General features: G+C 45.0%; 1 long non-coding RNA gene across 2 annotated transcripts in view; it reads right to left on the bottom strand.

The window, feature by feature from the left end:
* Window positions 1-11,111: 11,111 nt before the first annotated feature.
* The window catches only part of LOC116580558, a 51,098-nt gene continuing 36,390 nt past the window's right edge, over window positions 11,112-25,819 (bottom strand). Inside the window, exons 2-4 of one of the 2 annotated variants that reach the window (XR_004281712.1) lie at window positions 13,666-13,801; window positions 12,603-12,868; window positions 11,112-11,195 (exon numbers count right to left, since the gene is read on the bottom strand). This is a non-coding gene — a long non-coding RNA (uncharacterized LOC116580558). Of the gene's footprint in view, window positions 11,196-12,437; window positions 12,869-13,665; window positions 13,802-25,819 lie in introns of those variants that run through there. The other variant, XR_004281711.1, reaches the window with a different exon arrangement.

The raw sequence follows: 25,819 nt of genomic DNA, 5'->3' as shown, positions 1-25,819 counted from the left end.
CTTGGTCTTTCTCCTTTGGAAGGAAAGAAAGAAGAAAAGAAAGGAAGAAGAACAAAAAGAAAAGAGAGAAGAAAGGAAGGAATGAAGTAGGGAGAAAGGAAGGACCGTCATCCCTGAGGTAAAAGTAATTAACTGACTTAACTGAGCTTCGACGTAAAAAGGTGTGATATTGGATGTAGACCGTTCCTGACATATCAAAAACTTTGGCTCTTGTGCTCAGGAGAACCTTTTCTCCCAGTCCCTTCCTTCTCCTTTGCTTTGCCACGGTCCATATCCAACTGCCAGACCAAAATGTGCTTCTGAACGTTCTGAGTCTCTGAGAAAAACTGGTGGTGGACGTATGTTCTTAGAGTTTTTCCTTCACCACAAGCCAAGAAATCAAGGGTCTGCAAAATGCTTCCCAAACAATTAGAATGGGTAGGGCTCAGTGGTGGTGATGGGGGTGGTGGCGGTGGTAGTAGTGGTGGTGCTGTCAACATCAAATGATATTAAACAACTCTATAGACCTTCAGTCATGAACCAGACTGCTCAGCCCTGGGTCCAGAATTGTGTTAGAACAACTACTGTTTATTTCTTTATTTTTACTGGTGTATATTTGACATAGAACATTGTGTCAGTTTAAGGTGACTTGATACTTTTGTATTGCAATACAGTTGTCGTTGTACTGTTAGCTAACACCTCTATCATGTTACATAAATTCTTCTTTCTTTTTTTTTTAAAGATTTTATTTTATTTATTTATTTGACAGACAGAGATCACAAGTAGGCAGAGAGAGAGGAAGGGAAGCAGGCTCCCTGCTGAGCTGAGAGCCCAATGCGGGGCTTGATCCCAGGATCCTGAGACCATGACCTGAGCCAAAGGCAGAGGCTTAACCCACTGAGCCACCGAGGCAACCCCATAACTCTTATTTCTTCTAGTGTTCAGAACAATTAAGATCTAGTCTCTCAGCAAGTTTAATGTTTCTGATACCATTGTGGACTATAGTCAGCATACTGTGTGTTAGGTCTCCGGGACTTACTTATCCTTCAGGTACACTACGTGCCTTCAACAATGCCTCTCCTATTTCCCTGCCCACAGACCTTGGTAACCAGCACTTCACTCTGTTTTTACAACTTTTTAGGTTTTTGGTTTTTTTTTTAGATGCCACATAGAGAGGTACCATTCAGGGGCACCTGGGTGGCTCAGTTGATTCTTGATTTCAGCTCAGGCCATGATCTCAGGGTTGTGAGATCGAGCCCTGCATTGGGCTCCAAGCTCCATGTGGAATTTGCTTGAGATTCTCTCTCTCTCCCTCTCCTCTCTCCCTCTCTCTCTTTCTGTCCCTAAATAAGTAAATAAAGTCTTAAAAATAGAGTTACCGTACGGTACTTGTCTTTGTCTGTCTGACTTATCTTAGCACGATGTCCTCAAGATCTTCTTTGTTGTAGTAAATGCAGAATTTCCCTGGCTGAACCATAGTCCATTGTAGCTATCTACTACATCTTTATTCACGGATCCATTGATGGACACTTGGTTGGTTTCCATACCTTGGCTCTTATGAACGATGCTGCCACAACCATGGGAGTACGTGTCTGTCTGGTCTTTCACTGAGTACTTAGTACCACAAGGACAGTTTTACACACTGTACCTGGATTAAGTCCCTCGATTTCCCAAGCATGACAACAACAGCCACTATGCTCGTCCCCCCAGAGCATGAGGCCAAGAGCAGCGCAGTAGCTGCACACAGTCACACAGCTAGCGAGTAGGAGAGCAGCTTTGCAAAACCAGTGGTCCAAGTCCAGAGCCAGTCTCCTGAGCACTGCTCTGTCCTGCCCCTTCCCAGCTCCTCCAGAGCCTTAGGTGTAGCCTGGGGTGGCAGTTTGGGTGGCCAGGCTGAGTGGTGAGGAGTGTGAGGAGCCACAGTGAAGGGGGACTGTCTAAATCCTTTTCTCAGAATCACCAAGTCTAAGCAAGATCTTGAGACGTCACTAGACCGAATCGCGTCTCCCAGATTCCACTTGCTTATCCTCCACCCAGGATTGTTCCAGCCAGAACAGCCGAGCCATGAAGGCAGGGCTTGTGGTCTCTGCCGGACAATCGGTTTGTCTCCATTAGGCTTCATGTGTCTTCCTGGAAAACTCCAGCAAAAGGTCATGAGGGTAGAGGGCACCTGGGTGGCTCAGTGGGTTAAGCCTCTGCCTTCAGCTGAGGACGTGATCTTAGGGTCCTGGGATCGAGCACTGCACTGGGCTCTCTGCTCATCAGGGAGCCTGCTTTCCCCTCTCTCTCTGCCTGCCTCTCTGCCTACCTGTGATCTCTGTCTGTAAAGTAAATAAATAAAATTAAAAAAAAGAAAGGTCATGAGGGTGGAGCCCTTATGAATGGGATTAGTGCTCTTAGAAAAGAGAGCCCAGAGATATACCTAGCCCCTTCGACCCTGTGAGAATACAAGGAGAATTCTGTGCCTCCGAAGATGGCCTTCACTCGACCATACTGGCGCCCTGATCTTGGACATCCGGTCTCCAGAACTGTGAGAAATAGATTTCTGTTGTTTCTAAGTCACCAAGACTGTGGTATTTTGTTACAAGAGCTCAAAGCAGTTTGTACATCTTATTTATAGTACTGAGGTAACAACTAATTATTATTATTATTATTTTTAAAGATTTTATTTGTTTGAGAGAGTGAGAGAACACGTGCAGGGTGGTAGGGTCAGAGGCAGAGGGAGAAGCAGGCTCCCCCTGAGCAGGGAGCGCCTGCAGGGCTCAATCCCAGGACCCTGGGATCATGACCTGAGCCGAAGGCAGACACTTAACCGACTGAGTCATACAGATGCCCCGGTAGTGCCTACTTAGTGTACACGTAGTTATTGGGGATGTCTGACATCCCAGCTAGACCATAGCCCTCCAAAGCGCAGCAGCCTTCTCTGGGTGACGCACTGCCATCTCTCTCTCTCTCATGCCCAGTGCCTGCCAGAGAGTAGATATTGAATAAATACGTAGTGAGTGGATGTTGAAGGCGAGGCTCAGTTATTTCAAAACCTCTTGATTTCCAAAACCCTCTGGGAAGAGTTGGGAAGGAATTCAAACAACCTCCCTCAGAGAAGGACAGATTGTGGAAAGCCATGCAGACAAGCCACTGAGATCACGGGTTTTGGGAGTTTCGCTTTCCACCTGCGAATTCTGGGGGATAGGTGCTTTTCCCTAAGGGGGTCATGTTTGAGACCACTCAGTCCCACTGGAAGCCCACTGTCACCTCTTCCTCCACTCTGGCCCTGATGGTAAGCTCTCTAGGCTCAGGCAGCCGTTAATTTAAGGTAACAATTAAGTGCAACTAAATTGCTCTTTCAATACCATCAAGGAGTCAACAGGAGAGCTTTCCTCTGCCAAGCAGAATGAATCCCCAAAGCTGGACGAATGTTCCAAGCTTGACCCAATGAGAGTGGAGCTCAGAATCAAGCATGAGCCTACCCACAGCCTTTGGAAGTGATGAAGTCCATGAGCTCAAAGGGTCTGTGGGGTACCTCACCTGTGTTTCTTGTCCCTGAAGCTCTTGGTAGTCTCCTGTGATCCCAGTGATGCCATCAAATCCTTGAGACAAAAATTTACCTGAGCCCATTTAAACATCAAAGTGGCTTTATTTAACAGTTCAGGAGTCAGGCAGCATCCCCTCTAGCAAGTAGAAAGGAGCTTGGCTGAGCTGTGGGAAAGGGGAGGTTTTTAAAGGTGGAAAGGGAGTGGAAAAAGGAAGTTATTACCAAAGAATGACTTGTCTCAGAGGAGGTCATCTTCTTAAGCAGAACAGAAGGAGTCAAATGGGTGAATCATCTCATTAGTGCTGACCTTCTAATTCCATGGTGACTGGTTCAAGTTTGCATTCCCGGGGGGCTGAAATGGTGGTTAGGTTAGGTGTTCAATCTTGGTTTGCTGATGCTGGGGTTTAGTCCCTCTGGGACATGCTATCTCTTTTTAAACACAGCGTACAAATCTTTCACCTTCTTGGTTAAGTTTATTCCTAAATATTTTATTCTTCTTGATGTTATTGTAAATGGAATTGTTTCTGAATTTCTTTTTCAGATTGTTCATTGGTAGTGCAAGGGAATGAAAGTGATTTCTGAGTGTTGATTTTGTATCCTACAACTTGGACAAATTTATTAAGTCTAATATGTTAATTGTGTGTGTGTGTGTGTGTGTGTGTGTACACACCGGAATCTTTAGCGCATTCTAATACGAGATTATGCTGTATGCAAGCAGGAATGATTTTTCTTCTTCCTTTCCAATCTGGATGCTGTTTATTTCTTTTCCTGCCTAATAGGTCTGGCTAGAATTTCTGATTCTGTGTTGAATAGAAGTGGTAAAAGTGGGGATTGTTGCCTTGTTTCTGATCTTAGGGAAAAAGCATTTTCTCTTTCACCACTGAGTATCATGTTCATCATCACGTTTTCAAAGATGGCCTTTATCCTGGTGAGGTGACCAGTGCATTTTGTATTGCTACAACCGTCTCTTATGGGGGTTGGATATAGAAACTTATAGCTGGTGCTGTTTGAATATTTTGTTTTCATTGGCATAAAAAAATTCCTAGAGGGTGGGGCATGTCCATCCATGGTATGTGAGATGATTTGAGAGGATGCATTCTAGCAGGATTTAAAGAACACCAAATCCCCCTCTTCCACGGACAGGACTTATTTTCTCACACAAAATTCTTTTCCAGTTCCTCTGACGATTTAATAGCATCGAGGGCATCTCAGTCTGGGCTACTGCATCTTTAACATTATTCTAACACTAAGTGATTTTTAATTTTTTTTTTAATAATGAGGGAGCAGATTTCGGTTTCAGTGCCTTTAGCAAACAACAGTATGTCTTGACAGTTTAATGGTGTTATATTATTTGTATTTTTTTGCCTTCTCTTTCTGGCAAGTGATACAAATTTCCAATTACTTAGAGCTGTGAGATAATTATAGATTAGAGGGAGAAGGTTGTATTTAAAAAACACGTGTATTCAAGTAATATCCAAGAGATTTGACCTTTAAAAGGTCATGTCAATGCATCAGTTTGATTAAGGACAACCTTTCTGGTACCCACAGAGGAGTTGGAAGCAGGTTCTCGTCTTACCAAGCAGATGGGCTTTGTGCAGTGACTGCAGAGGTTTGTAAGGCGTAGATTAAATATGCGTGACTTTTTTTTTTTTTAAAGATTTTATGTATTTATTTGACAGAGAGAAATCACAAGTAGATGGAGAGGCAGGCAGAGAGAGAGAGAGAGAGAGAGGGAAGCAGGCTCCCTGCTGAGCAGAGAGCCCGATGCGGGACTTGATCCCAGGACCCTGAGATCATGACCTGAGCCAAAGGCAGCGGCTTAACCCACTGAGCCACCCAGGTGCCCAAATATACGTGACTTTTAATGATACCCCAACTTCCCCAAACCCAGTGAGGAAGAAGATTCCTATCAATGAGGGGAGTAGAGAGCTATAATTTCTTGACCTTCAGATTGACCATTCTAACTCTTTGGAATCCCAAGGAAGCTTGTGATTTCTCTGTGTCCAGTCAGTGAAGATCAGACTTTCTGTCAGTGGGCCTCAGTGTGAGAGAACACTATGTAGTAATGGAAGGAATTGGTGGGCATCCCAGTGTTTCTGGCTGCCCTGGAGTACTGGCCATCAGAGTGTACCTAACCTTAATTAATGGTGGCCGTGGTTACCAGAGTGGGGCAGGCCAGGCTTAAAAAAGAGGAATCTTTGGGGCACCTGGGTGGCTCAGTTGGTTGAGAGACTGCTTCCAGCTCAGGTCATGATCCTGGAGTCCCTGGCTGCAGTCCCTCACTGGGCTCCCTGCTCAGGGGGAAGTCTGCCTCTCCCTCTGACCCTACCCCCCCATGCTTTTTCTCTCTGTCTCCCCCCCCCCTCTCAAATAAATAATAAAAGTAAAAATCTTAAAAAAAAAAAAAAGGAGCAATCCTGAACATTACATAATTCTGAGAGGCAAGCACCCTCTTACATTCCAACATACAACTGGTATCTCCCCTCAGGCATCATGTGATTAAAATAACTTGCAAAGCAAGTTTTGTATTTAAGGAAGACCTTTAAGTTTCAGCCGTGTTAGGAACTATCTGGTGACAAGTGAAAAAAACCTCTATCAAGAAAGAAGTATTAGTGTGGAGGCTCCTAGTCCCACCCGTAAAGGGACTGTCCAGGACCCCTGTATGGAGCTAGTCAAGAATAGTACCAGTGGGTGTAGCACAAAGTCACAGAAGTGTCCCCGAGTGAGGCTGAAGCAGGATGAGGCCAGGCCATCTGTTCCTCTAAGATGGACGCATCAGTCCATCTTCTCTTGATGCTGCTGAGATTTGATTCACCCAAGTCCTGCCGCTCCCAGTGGCTGATCGTCACGTGTCCTTTCAATGTTACTTGGCTGTTGACAGGGAGAGAAAGTGCTGCTTGTGTGGAGTTAGAGGAACCAAACCCATATGATGAGGATTTTGTTCTGAAACCCTATTTAATGAACTTTTTGGCATTAAATATTAATCTTGAGAACTTGACTCATGTGAACGTGCAACTGAAGACAGATCCCTTGTTAGTAAAATCTGGGATTCCATCAGCAAAGCTGAGGTTGATCTGGGGACTGCAGGGTCAGTGTTGAGGTGACCCCTGGCTTATGGCGGGCCTCTAGAGGGGGCCGGTGGGACTGAGATGTCCCCATGGCGAAGCTCTTAGAAGGAGCGGCGGGATCCCGGGCCAACGGAGGGAGTTTGTTGTGCCACCCAGCGTGTCCTTTAAGGAACTGTGCATGTGTCCTAGTCCCCCTCTTCCAGAAAACAAATAATGAACTCAGTATAAGGGATGATGGATATGTAATGATGGAGAATAGTTCTGTGATTTTGGCAGAATAAAGAAGGTAATCAGTCCCACTAGGGCGGAAATTGATTCATCTGGCTTTCTTCAGTTCTAGATAATTTTCTATTTGTAATATAGAGGTTGCGTTAAACAACCTTCAAGGCATTCCTGTCCTCCACTCTGCCTACTCCAACCCTCCCCTCGTCTCTTTGTCTTTCTCTGACATCCACAGGTATTTACTGAGTACCTGCTTTGTGTCACCTCCTGTGCTGGGGGCAAAGGATGAACTCTGCAGGTAGCCACTAGCCTCTTGGATCTCACAGCCCTGTGGTGGAGGGGGAAGTAGATACAAGTTAGTAGTCCTACGAATCGTTGCCAGTGTTTATTGAACAAGTTCTGCATCCCCCCTGCTATTCCGAATGCTTCCCATGAATGAACTCACTTCGCCCTCACAAGAATACTACGACAAAGGGATTCTTAGTATTATTGTACAGATGAGGAAACCAAAGTAGGGAGAGGTTAAGGAACTTGCCTAGTGTCACACAGCTGGTAAACAGAGAGTCGGGAATTGGCATCAAGCAGTCTGGTTCTTGAATCCTCATTCTTCAACATGTGGCCTATACAGCATGAGAAGGAGTGTAAGAGAAGAATTGCAAGGGTGCCAGGGGCTCCTGGAAGAGAGGCACTGTGTGTTGTGATGGAGGTGATCTTGGTGTGTTTGGAGAAGAGGAAGCCAGATGTTGAGTAAAGGATACAGTATCTTACAGAACGAGAAAAATCCCAAACAGAATATGTATCTCCCGGGTTCTCACGAAGGCACCCAGCTACCAGTGATACTGCCTGAGCAGAGACTGGATCCCTTCAGGTCCTCAGGGAAACTTTCTTTGGTCCTTATCATGGACATCCTGTTCCCTCTTCACATTTTGGGAGAAGCTGATCCTTTGGCTGCCTGCCCATCCAGGATGGCTCCCTAGTGACCCCTAGCACATTCTTCTGTGTTGACAGGGGGGTGAGGTGAACCAAAGGGCAATTTCCCAGGACTGTCATCGCCCAAAAGGACCAAGCCTCATCCTGCATGGAGATTCTTCTTGTAGCCCCTAATCCAGTCTTCCTGCCTGCTGGGGAGGTCAGGAGAGGGTTCTGGAGAAGGTGAGCAGGAATTTCTAAGTGCCAGCAGTTGTGAGGAAGGGAGGAGAGAGTGGGGACATGTGGGGGAAGTGCATGTCATTGTGCAGGAATGAGGGAGGATGCCAGAAGCCAGAGCAAGTCTGCAGGGACGGAGCATCAGAGACCACTGTGTCCAGTGAGCAGCAGAACATCTAGATACTTCTGGAAAGGGCTGTGTAACTCTTCTCACTCAGATTACTAAACATTTCCTACACACCAGCGGCTGCACTAACTGCATGAGTTGATTTTTGTTCTCCACAGTACCCGACAGTACCCGAAAGTACCCGACAGTAACCGACAGTGACCAACAGACAGTCCGGGCTCTGTCGCTCACCCCATTTCACAGAGGGGGGAAACTGGGGATCCGCAAGATGAAGTTTGCTCAAGGCCTCTCATCTAGCAAGTGGTGGAGCTGGCTTTGAACCTGGAGATTCTGCCTCCAGAGTCTGCACATTTGCCGCATGTGCTGTGTGTCTGAAGTGGTCACAGCGTACCAGGCTGTTGGCAGCTCAGAGCCCCTGACTTCCAATGGGCAGATTTCTGCCGGCTTGTCCAGGTCTCCCTCACCTTCAAGTCGACCAGGTGAACAACTGAAAAGACCGCCCCTGCAATTTGGTTTCAGAGCGTGTATGACTGAGCCTCCCTCTCTCCGTGTGGGTATGCGTGTGTATATGTTTGTTAGTGACACAAGCCACACTGGTATGTGGGCTTGTAAGTATCTACATGTGTGACACGTATGTGCATAATTCTGGTAAAGGCAGTTTCTTCTCCGTAGAGTTGGAATGTCTCCAGTTTGGTATCTGCATGTTCTCCAGCTCGAAAGACTCTGCCTGGCATGTTGCAAAGTGTCTGGTTTACCTGGAAAGGGAAAGATGTGAGGTTGACAGTGTTGAGGAGCCAGCTGCCGTGACATCTGAGATGTCCAGGAGAGGGAAAAGGGGTGCCTTCCAGTTAGAGACCTGACCACCAGTGTATGACCTTGACCAAGTCCTCCCTGCACACTTCCCACCTAGGCGGTACTTTCTTCCAGCTAGAATGAAGCAGTTGGACTATTTTCCCTATAGATCCTTCCCAGTGCACAGGTTTGGAGTTGGTGGCTTTTGCATTATTAGATCTTTTGGCTTCTGGCCCCTGGAAATTCTTAGTATGTTCTCAAGAAGATGAACCCATCTGGGAAGCCTATGGGTCCTGGTGCTTCAGGGTGGAGTCTATGGGAGTGAAGACCTGGAGGCAGCCAGATGCAGAAAAGCCCACAGACCTTGTGCTTCAGATGCTCTGAATGTTTGAAGACTAGCGGCCTTAGCCACAGATTATGTGTGACACAGGCATGAATTTGCTTCACAGTGTTAGGGTGCAGAAAACTCACATTTCTTCATTTTCCTAAGTGAAATGAAATCTGGCTCTGAGCCCCGCTCCCATGAGTTGTGGATGGGCACTGTCTGTCATCATTGGGCTGCCTGCCCCACAATGCGATGGTATCAACTCCTAGAGCTTCTGTGGGTGCCAGCAGGGGTGTGGTCCTTGGGTGTCTGTTTTGGGAAGTGATCCCTGCAGTGACCAAGAGGAGCTGTGGATCAGATAAGGATCTCCCCATGGCCTTCAAAGTCTTGTTCTCGGTCATGAACCCTAGGATTCAAGTGTCACCCCATCCAAGGGGCGTCTCCTTTGGAACACTGCAAGGGAGAAGAGCACAAGTCTGAAGCACTTCAGGTGTGGCTTGCTGTGCCCTCTGGTCCTGGTCCCAGTTCATGGCCAGGGTGATGCTCTCCTGTCCTCCATTCACCCACCCGCTCTTCTCTCCTTGCTCCTCTGCAGTGACCCCCACTTAATTCTGTGCTCAGTCTGACCCACCCACTATGGAAAGAGGGACTCCTGGAAGTCAGAGAAGCTCTGACCATTACCCTGCCTCTACCCCAAGACTAACTTAGACCTTCAACTGACCCTGCCTGGAGAAATATGATTTGAGCCACATGTGTAATTTAAAATTTTCCTGTACCGCCCAAACACAGTATAATAAAATGGATGAAATTTATTATTTATTTATTTTTTATTCTTGTTTGTTTATGTATTTTTAAAGATTTTATTTACGTATTAGACACAGAGAGAGATCACAAGTAGGCAGAGAGGCAGCAGAGAGAGTGAGGGAAGCAGGCTCCCCAATGAGCAGAGTTGCCAGGATCCTGAGATCATGACCTGGGCCAAAGGCAGAGGCTTAAGCTACTGAACCACCCAGGCGCCCCTATGGATTTGTTTTTACTATTGTTTTCTTTAACTCAGTTTATTCAAAATATTGCCTTTTGAACATGTAATCAGTATGAAAGTATTAATGAGATATTTTGCATCAGTTGGTCATACTATGCCATTGAACTCCAGTGTGTATTTGACACTGACGCATTTCTTGGCTTGGACGAACCACATGTGGAGCGCTCGGCAGCCCCATGTGCTAGTGGCTCCCACACTGGACTGTGCGATCTTAGTACAATACAGCAGCAGCAAAATGTGGCTGGGAGGATGGGAGAAACAGCTGAAGGGGATTAAGAGGACACTTACCGTGGGCAGCAGCGAGTGATGTACAGAACTGTTGAATCACTGTGCTGTACACCTGGAACTAATAGAGGGCTGCATGTTCACTACACTGGAATGAAAGGTAGTTAATGAAAAAATAAAGTGACTAATTCAGTGGCATTTAGTACATTCACAGGGTTTTGTGACCATCACCTCTAACTAGCTCCAGAACATCTTTGACAAGAAACCCTGTGCTCATTAAGCAGTTTTCTCCCCGTGTCCCCTCCCTCCAGTCCCCGCCATCCCATCGTCTACTTTCTGTCTCTGTGGATGACCTATTTGGGATATTTCAAATAACTGAAATCACTTGATATGTGACCTTTTTGTGACTGGTTTCTTTCACCTAGTGTAGTGTTTTCCCAATTCATCCGTGTGGTGACACCATCAGTACTTCATTCTGCACCTGGGGTTCCACTGTATGGATGTGCCCCATTTGTCCATTTCTCCTTTGATGGGTACCCATGGTCTCTTAATCAGCTTGAAGTTTGGAGGGGCGCCTGGCTGGCCCAGTGGGCGAAGTATCCAACTCTTGACTTTGGCTCACGTCATGATCTCGAAGTCATAGGATAGAGCTCCACGTTGGCCCCGTGCACAGTGGGGAGTCTGCTTGGGATTCCCGTTCTCTCTCCTCTGCCTTTTCCCATGTTCGTGCTTCCTCTCTGTAAAGAAATAGACAAAATCTTAAAAGAAACAAACAAACAAAAAAACAACAAGAAGAAGTTTGGACACAAACTAACAAAATGGTGGCCTGAATACCCCTGTGTTCATAATAGCATTATTCTTTTTTTTTCTTTTAATATTTTATTTATTTTATTTGACAGACAGAGATTACAAGTAGGCAGAGAGGCAGGCAGAGAGAGAGAGAGAGACAGAGAGAGAGGAGGAAGCAGGCTCCCTGCTGAGCAGAGAGCCCGATGCGGGACTCGATCCCAGGACCCTGAGATCATGACCCGAGCCGAAGGCAGCGGCCTAACCCACTGAGCCACCCAGGTGCCCCCATAGTAGCATTATTCTTAATAGACAAAAGGTGGAAGCATCCTGTGTGTCCATCAGGGGATGAATGGATAAACAGAGGTAGTATACCTCTGTTATGGAGGATTCTATAGTCTTAACAAGGAAGGGAATGCTGACCCATGGTACCACATGGATAGACCTTGAGGACACTACACAAAGTGAAATAAGCCAATTAGAAAAGAGCACATACTGTCTGATTCCATTTATGACATGCCTAGAGTAATTTAGATAAGAGAGAGAGAAAGTAGTAAGGTGCTTACTGGGGACCAGAAGGGGGAGAGAACAAGGCATTGTTTCATGAGGACAAGAGTTTCAGTTTGGGAAGATAGGAAAATTGTGGAGATGTACAGTGTTGATGGCTGTACAACGGTAGTGTCCTTAGTACCATTTAACTGTATGCTGAGAAATGAAACGTGTTGATATGTGTGTCTTAAAAACTGTTGTCTTGACTCCTAGGTTGATTTTAAAGAACTGGCCATTGGCTAAAGGAATTAGGAAAAAGCACGTCTGTTTTCCCCACCCTCACAAAGGAGCTATTCCTGGATCACATTTGAGGTAATTAAATCTTCTTTGTTCACTGTTAGATTCTTTCTTTCTTTTTTCTTTTTTTTTTTTTGGACGAATGCTAAGGCTTATTTATCACCACACAGGTGATAACATAATACTTTACACCCTTGGTTTGACTAAAACACAGCCTTGCTCAGAATGGGCACTCCTTGAAGGAGGAATAATGATGGGTTATAAAAGAAAATCTAAATTGTAAATCTGTGCCATCTGTTTCTGCCCAAGCCCACCTTGCTTACTATTCTCTTTTCTCACACAGTATCTGGGTGATGGTAGAAAAGGAAAACTGGAAGAAGCCAGAGAGCTGACATAGAATAGGGAAATGAGAAAAAGACTGTTAGGGTTTGATTTATGCACTAGTCTTAGGGGCTACGGAATGATGAGAACAGAGACAGCCTGGGGAGAGGAGTTTTGAGTTTTGCTGTGCACTAAGGTGGTCTTTTTCCCTTGGCATTTTGAGCAATCACTGCAGCAGAGATGTAAATCACCTTTTGATTAGTATTTATTTGAATGTCATAAGGAGATGAGGTGAGGCACAAGGTGCCAGGCTCGCCTTTCGGTCCCATTCGCATCCCGAGGACCTGGGAAACTGTCCAGTAGTTGTGACCAGTCGGCGGTATTTGACGGAGGAGTCGATCCTCTGCGTGGTCATTGGGAGCTCGTCCTTCTCAGCTCCCTCGTTTCTCTTGCGTCCGCCCAACACCTTGTGAAGGGCCTTCTGAAGGGATCCACTGAAAGAAGCAAGAGCGGTTCCCTGTGTAGTGGGAATACGACAGCCATTGTCACTTAGTGTCATCCTGACACTCTGGGAATAAGCCAAAGCCAGAGAGGAGAGTGATGGTGTCAGAAAGTATGTGGAGAATAGCTGTACATCACTTCATGTAGTGCAGGGGGAAGTCAGCGTATTCATAAACGTGCATTCAGTCTGAAAGCCAATAACTCAAGTCATTCAAACTCCATCTCATTGGGCCATATAGCCAGCCACTGGCAGTATTTCATATAAAGGACTCTGTAGAAGGATGAATTCTGTTTACTGAATTGAACGTCAAGTAATAACCCTGCCACCTACTCTTTTCGTCCTGGCCTTCCCAGCCTACGAATTTTGATGCATTACAAAAAGTTCTGTGGCAGCGTGATCACTTAAAAAAAAAAAAAAAAAGCTATCCGGTAGTAACACAAACACCTTTAAACTGGAGAAAAACTTATTTGCCTTTGAGGTTTGTTCATTCTTGATTTTATCACTGGTCTGACTGCCTTCCTTGGGAAAAACGTTCAGAGTTACACCTTTTTGTTCATTCTTGATTTTATCACCGGTCTGACTGCCTTCCTTGGGAAAAACGTTCAGTTACACCTTTTTGTTCATTCTTGATTTTATCACCGGTCTGACTGCCTTCCTTGGGAAAAACGTTCAGAGTTACACCTTTTTGTTCATTCTTGATTTTATCACTGGTCTGACTGCCTTCCTTGGGAAAAACGTTCAGAGTTACACCTTTTTGTTCAAGGCTCCAGGTGTTCCTTGGAATCTACCACTCTATTCTATAAAGGACTCACTCTTGGATGCTTTTGGTGAGATGTCTTCTACCTCCACGTTCTGACCTTGGCTTTTCGCAGTCAAGGCTGGTGCTGCTCTGGTCCAACCTCTTCCATACAGAAAAGATGCAGGAGCTTGGCTAGGGAGCATCCATGACTGTGTGAAATATAAAACAACACATTCTTAGAATCCACCTAACTGCTTCAGTCTTTCTTTCCTAATTTTGGTTGTCTGCATTGCCTTTTCTGAAGACTCAGCTGAAGTATCCTTTCCCTTAGGGAACTCTGTCTGATTTATTTCCAGGCTACGTTATGTTCTGTGTCTTTCCCATTGGCTTTTTATAGTGAGAATTTTTTGCAAGTTTGGATTCTCAGGATCTTTGGTCTCCCTGTGTCTGAAGAATTCCTTCCTTCCTTCATTTGAGTGTTTATTGAGAGCCTACTGTGTTCCTGGAATTGGGGACACAGCAGTGAATAAAGCAGACATGCATCCTTCCTTCTGGAGCTCACATTTGGGTAGGGAGAGATAGATGAGCATGTAAATAATGAGATGGTGGCAAGAGCCATGGGGGGAAAATGTAGCATAGAAGGGTGATGACAAGTGCTAGGGGAAGGAGGCATTAGAGTTTTAAATAGAGTGGTCTCACTGAGAAGGTGACTTTAGAGCAAAACCTGGAAAGAGGGCTTCCCCTTACTGTAGGAGTTTTGGTGGTGGGAGACAAAGTGGGTCTCCAACTGTAGAAACTCACCAGGTGAGATGCTCAGTTTCCCAGCGTGCCTTACAGCTAGACTGAGGGTGAGTGATCTAGAATAACTGAATCTTTGGACCCCAGGAAACAAACTGAGGGTTTGGGATCAGAGTTGGGTAGGGAGATGGGGTCATGGGGTGATGGGTACTAAGGGGGGCATGTGTTGTGATGAGCACTAGGTGGTTTGTTTGTTTCTTTTTCAGTGTTCCAAGATTCATTGTTCTTGCACAACACCCAGTGCTCCATGCAATACGTGCCCTCCTTAATACCCACCACCAGGCTCTCCTAACCCCCTCCCCACCTCCCCTCCAAAACCCTCAAATTGTTTCTGAGTCCACAGTCTCTCATGGTTCTTCTCCACCTCCGATTTCGCCCAGCCCACTCGGCTGTCCTTCACCCAGTGTCCTTTGTTGTTGCTTATGCTCCACAAGTAAGAGGAACCATGTGATAATAGACTCTCTCTGCTTGACTTATTTCACTCAGCATAATCTCTTCCAGTCCCGTCCATGTTGCTACAAAAGTTGGGTATTCATCCTTTCTGATGGAGGCATAGACTCCATTGTATATATGGACCATATCTTCTTTATCCATTCATCTGTTGAAGGGCTTCTTGGCTCTTTCCACAGTTTGGCGACTGTGGCTATTACTGCTGTGAACACTGGGGTAGAGATGGCCCTTCTTTTCCCTACGTCTGTATCTCTGGAATAAATACCCAGTAGTGCAATTGCAGGGTCATAGGGAAGCTCTATTTTTAGTTTCTTAAGGAATCTCCACACTGTTTTCTACTGTGGGTGCACCAAGCTGAATTCCCACCAACAATGTACAAGGGATCCCCTTTCTCCACGTCCTCTCCAACACATGTTGTTTACTGTCTTGTTAATTTTGGCCATTCTAACTGGTGTAAGGTGTTATCTTAATGTGGCAGCAAGTTGAATCTCCCTGCTGGCTAGTGATGATGAACATTTTTTCATGTGTCTGTTAGCCATTTGTATATCTTCTTTGGAGAAGTATCTGTTCATGTCTTCTGCACATTTTTAAACCTGATTATCTGTTTTTTGAGTGTTGAGTTTGTGGAGTTTTTTTTTTTTAAGATTTTATCTATTTATTTGACAGAGAGAGATCACAAGTAGGCAGAGAGGTAGGCAGAGAGAGAGGGAGGAATCAGGCTCCCTGCTGAGCAGAGAGCCAATGTGGGGCTCAATCCCAGGACCCTGGGATCATGACCTGAGCCAAAGGCAGAGGCTTAACCCACTGGGCCACCCAGGTGTCCCCAAGGAGTTCTTTATAGATCTTGGAGATCAGCCCATTGTCTGTAGTGTCATTTGGTAATATCTTCTCCCATTCCTGGATTACCTCTTTGTTTTGTTGACTGTTTCCTTTGCTGTGCAGAAGCTTTTGATTTTGATGAAGTCTCAAAAGTTCATTTTTACTTCTGTTTCCTTTGCCTTGGGAGACATGTCTTGAGAGAAGTTGCTGTGCCTGATGTCGAAGAGGCTACAGCCTATGTTATCCTCAAGGATTTTGATTGATTCCTGCCTCCTGCTGAGGTCTTTTATCCATTTTGAGTTTATCTTTATGTATGGTGTAAGAGAATGGTCTAGGTTCATTCTTCTATATATAGCTACCCAATTTTCCCAGCACCATTTATTGAAGAGACTGTCTTTTTTCCACTGGATATTTTTTCCTGCTTTGTCAAAGATCAGTTGACCATAGAGTTGTGGGTCCATATCTAGGCTTTCTACTCTGTTCCACTGATCTGTGGAGCACTGGGTGTTTTACACAACTAATGAATCATTGGACACTATATCAAAAACTAATGATGTACTCTACATGGGTAAATGAACATAATTTTTTTTAAATTTTATTTATTTATTTGACAGAGAGAGATCACAAGCAGGCAGAGAGGTAGGCAGAGAGAGAGAAGGAAGCAGGCTCCCCGCTGAGCAGAGAGCCTGATGCGGGGCTCAATCCCAGGACCCTGAGATCATGACCTGAGCCGAAGGCAGAGGCTTTAACCCACTGAGCCACCCAGGCGCCCCTGAACATAATTTTTTTTTTAAAGATTTTATTTATTTATTTGACAGAGAGAGATCACAAGTAGACAGAGAGGCAGGCAGAGAGAGAGAGAGGGAAGCAGGCTCCCTGCTGAGCAGAGAGCCCGATGTGGGACTCGATCCCAGGACCCTGAGATCATGACCTGAGCCGAAGGCAGCGGCCTAACCCACTGAGCCACCCAGGCGCCCCTGAACATAATTTTTTAAAAGCTGAATTAATAAGCTAGAATTACTGAATCCAAAGACTTTGCTGGGATCTGGCAAGACAAAGAGTGAGAGAAGCCATCCTGTCATAGCTACTGGCTGCAGGGCCATGGGAAAAGAGGAGTCCAGTGCAGCTTACAGCATCAGTGCTGGGGTAGTGCTGTTTACCTGAGATGGCCAGTGGTCCCTGAGCAGGGCTGCAGAGTGTTCACCATGGTCGTTTTGAACTGGAGTACTAGCTGCACTGAGCCTCTGTCTTTCTGCCTGTTTCCTGAGCCTTGTTCTTCAGGCTCTCTGGTGCTTCTGTGAATTCCCTGGGATATGTCCAGTAAATTTCTTTCCTGCTTAAATAAGCCACAATTGTTTTCTGTTGCTTGCAGCCTGCAGCTCTGACTGGCACATGCCTATTCCATCCTGCACTTGCCACCTCTAGTGCTTCTCTCTCAACACGCTGTAATGCCTTGTTTATGTGTGTGTCTCCTGTTTACCGCAGGCTGTTGAAAGGAGAGAACACATACTTTTAATTCATCCTCATGTGTCCGGTGTCTAGCTCAGTGATTGGCACACAGTAGGAGGTCGGTATGCTGCTGTTGTTTTCTGTGAATGAATAAGAAAAAGAGAGAATAAATGGAACTTCTTGAGTCCATGCTTTTCTTCACAGCATCCTTCCTCTCAAATAAAATCAGAAGCCATATGCAACCATGCCAAGGCACCTGTGTCACTCAGTCTAGAGCCCATCTCTTGCAGTGAAACATGCAGATCAAAGGTGACTACTTTTCTGTTGCTGTCTAAAGCTGCTTTCCACCAGGATGCCACTGCAGGACTCATTGCTTTAAGGAAAAGACAAACGTGGAAAGATTAGTCTTCAATTTCAGTTCAATAAAGGGAAACTGAAGATCTCTTGCACACAGAGTGGTACTAGCACATCTAGACCCTGCTGAGGAACTGATGATCTTGGGTATATCACTGACATTGGCTCCAGTTTCTTCTTCTGAAAAAATGGGGAGATGAAGTTAGATCAAGTGTCCCAGTAGGTATAGTCTTGGCATTCTGGGCTGGATAATTCTTATTGTGGAAGTTGTCCTGTGCATCGCGGAATGTCTAGAAGCTTCCCTGGCCTTGACTCAGTAGATGCCAATAGTATTTCCCTCACTGTGACCAATGGTGTCCCTAGACATTGCCAGATATGCCTTGGACATAAAATCACCCTGGTTGGGAACCACTGAATTAGATGATATTAGATGATAAACAGTTTACAAGTTTCTGGGCTGGTGCGAGAGTCGGAGTTCTGCTATCTCCTGGCACCTAGCCCTGTGTGTGGCATCGTGCCTAGCATTCAGTACAAGCTGAATGAGTGAGATGAAATACACAGTTCCTTTCAGCTATATCAGTTCTTTGGCAGCAAGAGAATCACGTAGATGGTGATGATCTTATCACCCATGTGACTGCCTCTACTTGGGTACCACATTCCTGGATAGAAATGAACTAAAAATACCATCCGGCGCTATGAAGAAATAGGTCTGTCTGGCAGTTTAGCAACATATACTGACTATAATTATCAAGGAGGGCCCACTCAATTCTGACAGTGATCTCAGATTGTGTACCCTGAAAGTTAACTCTGAATTTTATGATTATAACAAAAAGTTTAATTGAGAAGAATGATTCTAGATCTTGGAATGAGAATTGTACACAGTTTATTGTTCAGGTCGCAATAGATTGTATGTAATGTATGTAATACTTAAATTGCTTATTGTCTTTTGCCCTGTGTGATTATGGAAGTTGCTTCTTTATCATTCCAGCCAGGACTTTCTTTCTCTTCCCTTTATCTCCACTTAGCTACCTTTTGGCATTCCACTCTGTCCGGTAAGGATCGAATTGATTACACAAGTAGATCAATTTGGAATGTGTTGCCATTAGAACAATATTAGTCTTTGGATCCATATCCAGATGTGGGATATCGTTCTGCTTATTTAGTTCTTTCATTTCTTTCAACAATGGTTTTTGGTTTTGCAATTCCTTTGTTACCTGTATTCCTAAGTGATACATTGACGATACTGTATATGGAATTGTTTTCTGCATTTTCATTTTTGAACTGTTTGTTGCTAGTCTGTTGAAATGTAATGGATTTTTGTATATTGATCTCATATCCTGCAAACTCACCGAGCTCATTTATTCATGCTAATAGGTTTTTAGTGATTTCTTATTTGCGAGAAAATTTTTTTAGTGGTTCCTTTCCTGAATTTCTTATGTGCAAGATTTTTGTATATGCACAATCATGTCATCTGCACATGGGCACAGTTTTACTTCTTCCTTTCCAGTGTTGCCCTCTCTTATTTTACATTTCTTGCCCAATTTCCCTAGCTGGAACCTCTAGTGCAATGTTGAAAAGAAGGGGTGAGACTGAACCTCCTCTTGTTACCCATCTTAGGTGGAAAAGATTCAGTCTTTCCCTTTTAAGTAGGACCTTCCTGGCGATTTTTTGTTTGTTTGTTTGTGTCTGTGGTGGGTCTTTCTTTCTTTGTTTTTTTGTTTTTGTTTTTTTTTTGTTTTTATTTTGGTTTGGTTTCTTTTAGATCCTCTTATCAGCTTGAACTGTTCCCAGTTATTAAAATTTATCAGAAAGGGGTGTTGAAGTCTGTCAGATGCTTTTCTCTGACTCTTCAGTTGATCATATGTTTTTTCTGCATTGTTCTGTTTATGTGGTGTCTTCTAATACTTGATTTCCAGATATTAAACCAGCCTTGTGTTCCTGGCATATAGTCTCCTTGCTCATGATATATAATCCTTTTAATATACGGCTGGATTCAACTTGCTAGGAATTTTCGATGATTTCTGCAGCTGTCTTCTTAAGAGAGATTGATCTGTAGATTATTCTTTTTCCTGTGATCTCCTTGCTTGCTTTTTTTATCAGGGTAATAGAGGCCTCATAAAAGTTGTTGGCAAGTCTTCATTTCTCCTTTATTTTCTGAAAGTGATTATGAAGAAATAATGGTATCTTTTTTTTTTTATCACTACAGACCCTGTAGCCTTTAATAAATTAACAAGGGCATATATACTATGAACAACTGTATGCTAAAAAAAATTAGACAACTTAGAAGAAATAGAATACTCAGCAATAGAAAAGAATACGGTATTGATCTATATGCAGCAACTTGGATGGCTGTCCAGATAATTATGCTGAGTGAAAAAAGGTTCCATACTTTGTAATTCCATTTCTATAACAATTTGAAATAACAGTATTCAGAAATGCAGAGCTCAGCAGTTGCCAGGGAATGAGAATAGTGGGGAATGGGTAGATATAATTCTAATAGTAAATCAGGAAGAACCCTTTGATGGTGGAATTGTTCAGTTTTTTGAGTGTTGGTGGAAGATACATGAATCTACACATGGGTATTCATTTTTCTTGAAATGTTTGGTAGAATACACCAGTGTAGCTATCTGGTCCTGACCATTTCTTGATAGAAGTTGTGGGTTTTTTTAAAGATTTTATTTGTTTATTTGACAGACAGAGATCATAAGTAGGCAAAGAGGCAGGCAGAGGGGTGGGGGAGCAGACTCCCCGCTGAGCAGAGAGCCCGATGTGGGGCTCAATCCCAGGACCCTGGGATCATGACCTAAGCGAAGGTAGAGGCTTAACCCACTGAGCCACCCAGGTGCCCCTTCGTAGGAAGTTTTAAATGACTAATTCCATTTCTTTACTTGTTATAGGACCATGAAGGTTTTCTGTTTCTTCATGAGTCCATTTAAAAATTTTAATTTTTAAAGACTTTATTAATTTATTAGAGAGTTAGAGCACAAGAAGCAGGGAGGGCAGAGGGAGAAGCTGGAGCAGACTCCCCATGGAGCAGGGAGCACAACCCATGGCTTGATCCTAGGACCCCCATATCATGATCTGAACCGAAGTCAGACACTTATCCAGCTGAGCCACCCAGGTGCCCTCAGCCTGTTTTTTTCAAATGGGGTTTTACTGGAACACAGCCATGCTCATTCATTGACAGATTGTTTAGGGCTGCTTTGATACAACAATGGCAAAGTGGAATCCTTAGGACAGAGAATCTATAGCATGTGAAGTCTAAAGCATTGACCATGTGGCCCCCTTATAGGGAAGCTTACTGGCCCCTCTTGTAGAGCACAAGTTTTCTCAGGAATGCACCTGTTGCACAGTAGGAAATATGCTTATATTTAATGAACATCTCTTAGGTTGTACCATATTAAATTGTCATTTGTGTAGGTCAAAAAATGGTCAGATATTGGCACTTATGTATATGGTCCACGTAACATAACTGTCCAAGCATAGGAAAATGAATGGAGTATAGTCTGCGCCCTTAAGGAGCTACTGGGACACACACACACATACACAAGCACAGGCACACATGCTCCTGCTGTCCGTGAGTGTAGGAATTGTTAATCTAGAGGCACAAACTCGGTATTGCAGGAGCACAGAGTAACATGCGCACAGTTCTTACCAGTAAAGGTGAGGGAAAGGGACTAGAAGCTTGGGAGACCTCAAGAGAAATGGCTGTTTCTGGCTGCTGTGCATTTGAGGTATACTTCATGGTACCTGTAGGATTTATATCAGGTAAAAAGAAGCATTTTCCAGAGTTTCCCTCAGGGGTGTGGGTGGGATTGACATTGAGGTATAAGAAACGTGCTACATTTCTTTCCTTCAGACAGAATTGGAATTCTTCCTGGAAAACAGTTGCTTAGAATTAGAAGACATTAAAGATCGAGTGAGCATGACTCCCTAATTTTTAGATAAAGGTTGGAGGCAAAGTGATTTCTTCAAGGTCTCCCTGCTGTTGACCAGTTATTTTATTGGCAGGTCTAGAGCCTATGTCTTCTAAGCCCCAACTCAAGGCGATGTCCTGATGGGACATCGCTCAGATGTACAGATGTACAAGATGTACAAGGCAACAGAGTCAGAGAAATCACCTTTTGGGAACACTGGTGACAGACAGGCCAGGGCTTGAGTTCTGGCTCTGGCACTTACTGACTCTTACTCATCACAGGGTTTGTGAGCCGCAGTTGCCTTCTACACAGACACCCCTAGAGGAGAAGGTCAGAGAGCTCAGAGTCTGAAACCAGACTCTCTGAGTTTCATCCCAGCACCACTACTTACTAGCTCTGTGATTCTGGGCACATTACTTAACCTCTCTGTGCCAGTAATATAGAGATAATAATAATACCTCACTGAGCTACAGGACTGAGTTTAGGATTAAATGCATTCATAAGGCACACAGAAAAAAGCCTGGGACATGCTAAGTACTCTATGCTAACATTATTAGAAGAAAAACAGTGTACTGGGACATCTCAGTGGCTCAGTCGGTTAATAAGTGTGTGCTTCAGCTCAGGTCATGGTCCCAGTGTCCTAGGATCCAGCCCTGCCAAGGGTTCCTTGCTCGGCAGGGGGCCTGCTTCTCCCTCTGCTACCATTCCCCCTGCTTATGCTCTCTCAGTGTCTCTCTGTCTGACAAATAAATAAAATCTTTCAAAAAAGAAAAGAAAAGAAAAACAGTGTATCCTAGGACTGTTCTAAGAACCAAGGAGGGTAATTTAGGTGAACCTTTTCCCAAACCTGTAGAACAATACAAGTAGAAGGTATTTTTATTCTGTGTGTGAATTGAAAGACCAGCATCCTGGAGATTGAAGGTGATGACTGTCATTTCTTACAGCCGTACTGTTTGCCAGGGACTTAACTTCTGTTATTTAAGCATCACAAGACCCAGAGATGGTTCTTAGTTTTGGCTGACAATTGTGACTGTGTAGCAGAGTCTAGGAGGGCAGTGACAGCAGACTCTGGGGCCAGGCTGTCTGGGTCTGAATCCTTGCTCAGCCTCCTACTGGCTATGTGAACCCAGCTGTGTTGCTTACACCCTGGGCCTCAGGTTTCCAGTCTGTAAATGAGGACGGTGAAAATAGTGTCTGCCTCACAGGTGGTTCTGAGGATTAAATGAGATCATTTTGTGGAGCGCTTAGGACAGTGTTTGGTGTATGGTATTTGTTTAAGGAAGAATGGAAGCAGGGAGGGAGGGAGGGAGAAGAAAAGAAAAAGAGCAAAAAAAACGGGGGAAGGAATGGAGAAAAGGAGGGAGGGAAGACGGAAGGGAGGGAGGGAGAGGGAAGCCAGGACCAGTGAGATTATGCAGGGTGTTGACAAGCACATGACTCATACATGTGGGAGTGAGAAGTGTAAGCAGGTCTTTGGGGGTCCTCTCCAACTCCTGTGCCCCTTCTGCTCACCCAGACTTAATTCTGAGAGGCCCAGAGAGGAGCCGTCTTGTTCCAAATGGATGAGTAATGAGGGAAGGTATGAGCCGTGAGGTGATGTCCAGCCAGGGTCTCTGAGGCCACTGGCTAGACGGGTCCTTCCTCCGCTGCGTTCCTTGCCAAGGACTTGCCGTGCTGGAGCTCAAGGCTCCATCTTTTCACTCTTCATTCGGCAATACCTGGGGACTTTGGGCAGGGGCTCAAGGCCCAGACCTGGGAATTGCAGACCATGGGCAAAGGCTGGAATTCCTCCTTCCGTGACATCTCATTTTTCCAGCCTTTAGCAGCTCGCTCTCAGCGGGTGAGGGTCCGGCTGGGCATTGTGTGTCCGGATCGGGTACCGAAGTCCTCATCTGTGTTTCCTTCTCCTTACGTCCCTGTCTCCTTGTCTTTGTACCTTATCTCCTTAGTGACTAAGGAAAAGACCACACTACCCATTAAGCTATGAAGGTCACTTCAACTTTCAATTTCAGACTCATGAGAGGAGTCTGCCAGTCCCTTTGAGACCTAGATTTCAACACATATCAGTCTTATGGACATATGAAAAAGAAGATGTAAGCAAAAGAAATTCTTGAGAGTAGTCCTCAAACCTCTTCACATTCAAAGTGTAATGCCTCTGAATCCGTTTTCAACTCTGAGTCGTCTGTGGTGGCCAGTGTCTGCTTTATCCACACAGCGTCAGCCTCTGTGCTGTTCAGTGGTGGTGAGGTGGCATTTCCCAGAAGAATCCTCCCAGCAGTGTCCCTGGGGTTTTCTTTTAAGAAAATTCTATAGGGCAGGGAGCCTGGGCGGCTCCGTGGCTTGGGTGTTTGCCTTGGCTTGTGTTGTGATCCCAGGGTGATGGGTTGGGCCCCGCATCCGGCTCCCCCGCTCCTCTGGGACCTACCTCTCCCTCTCTCTCTGCCTTTAACTCACCCTGCTTGCTCACCTGTTTCAGTGAATTAAATAAATGAAATATTACATTAAAAAAAGGAAAGACAATTCTGAAGGGCACCTGGGTGGCTCAGTCACTGAAGCGTCTGCCTTTGGCTCAGGTCATAATCTCAGGGTCCTGGGATCGAGCCCCACATGAGGCTCTCATCTCAGCAGGGAGTCAACTTCACCCTCTCACTCTCCCTCTTCGCTTTCACTCTCTCTCTCTCTCAAGTAAATAAACAAGTACAATCTTTTTTTTTTTCCTAAGAAAATCCTGCAAATTTTGCTGCTGACATTTTCTTGATCTTATCAGGATGTTGCAGTAAAATGTTTTCACATAAGAACTAACATTCATTGTCCTCCCTCGGTGGTCCTCAGTGGTTTGTTGACGGAAAGGTCAGGGAGTTCTGAGTGTCCAGTCATGCCACCTGGAGTAAGAACCAAATTTGGCCATGCACAGGAAATGATACAAAGGTCTTGAATGTCATTGACCAAAAGCTATGCGATGATACCAGCATTAATGAGATGCCTCGTAATATCAGAGATGTTATAAGGCAGGAAAAGATGCCTTAGGGAATCCTGAGTCTAGGAAGGTGGGCAGGTTCTGTGAGACGTTGGGATGTGAGACCAGCTCCCTACTAAACTTTGGGGTGTCAGGATCTCTGTGGATTGTTAAGGTGCACCCACAAGAGGTATTCTTAGACACTGGGCTTCACATTCTTTGGGGCTCCCATGGCCAAGCAGGACCCATCAGAGTAGACCTGCCTGCCTTCAGAAAGCAAAACGGCTCCCAGAGTATTCTGCTCTTTCTAACTTTGAGGCCTTTTGCTCGTCCTGGAGAGTGAGAGGAAGGTCTGACAATGGCCGGAATCGAGTATTCCTGCCTGGCTGATGGAGTAAGGCTGGGATTCAAATTTGATATAGAGAAGATAAATGTGACAGTTTTTGTCTACTCTCTTTAGAATAAGAATAAATTCATATATGTTACTTGTCTGTTATATATGTAAAATAAGTTTTTTTTTATTAATTGAATATCTTCTCTGGATGGAAATAACCCTTGAGCCCAGCCTCGGTTTCCCCAGAACATCTCTCTGTGGCTTCATTGGGCCTTATGTGGTATTTCTCAGTGTGTCACTAGAGGCATCTGGGCCCGCAGAAATTGTGAACGTTGCAGATGGCTTGTGCAGTTGGCTCCTCCAGCTGTCAGTGGTGCTCCCTTGGTCACTATGACAGCCCCAGGCGCTTCCCACATTTCCAAAGGGCCCCTGTCAGGGGAAGTGCCCTGTCTGGTGGAGAACCACTAGGGTAACGGGCTACAGCCATGGCATTGCTGAGTGATGGGAGTAAATCATTTGGCCTCTCTAGGTTGACATTTCGCTCATCATTGCCGCTATGATAATTCAAAGATAAACTCTTAACAGGGACAGCAAGAAAGTATTTGAAACAAAGGAATCACAAAAAAACTAACTGTATAGAAACATTATACTCTGTGAGGGCGAGCATGGGGGAAATCAAATATGCATTATTGTGAGTGCCGCAATGGTTATTCTTAGAATTGCTAATGCAAGAAATCCCAAACAAGTGCTGCTTATCTGGCCCTCAAGAATTTGGGCACAGGTTTCTTCCAGAGGGACATTTTTTCTTATGTCATTCTCTATCAGGGAAGTAGTTGAGTAGAAAGAACACAAAACTGAGAAGAATGTGGATCTCCTAGGGAGACTCTTTTGCCCCCCCAAACCCTCCCTCCCCCACTGCCTTCTCAGGCCTCAGCTCTGTTCTTTCTGTCTCTGGGTCCCTGTTTCCCCGTGTGGGGATCTGAGCATCTCGGTGTCCATCTCTCTTTCAGTGCCCCTGCTCTGTGTGTCTTTCTTTGCTGCCATTTCCCACCAGCGCACAGGAGAAGAATGAGGCACAAACAAGTCAGCTGTAAGAGGGGGGCAGCAGGTCCACAACAGTTGAAAGGACTGTCAGCTTGAAGAACTCCCT

Source organism: Mustela erminea, chromosome 20, assembly GCF_009829155.1.
Source record: "Mustela erminea isolate mMusErm1 chromosome 20, mMusErm1.Pri, whole genome shotgun sequence".
NCBI lineage: Eukaryota > Metazoa > Chordata > Mammalia > Carnivora > Mustelidae > Mustela > Mustela erminea.
The sequence above is the reverse complement of the archived record's forward strand: the minus strand, read 5'-3'. Positions and strand labels throughout refer to the sequence as shown.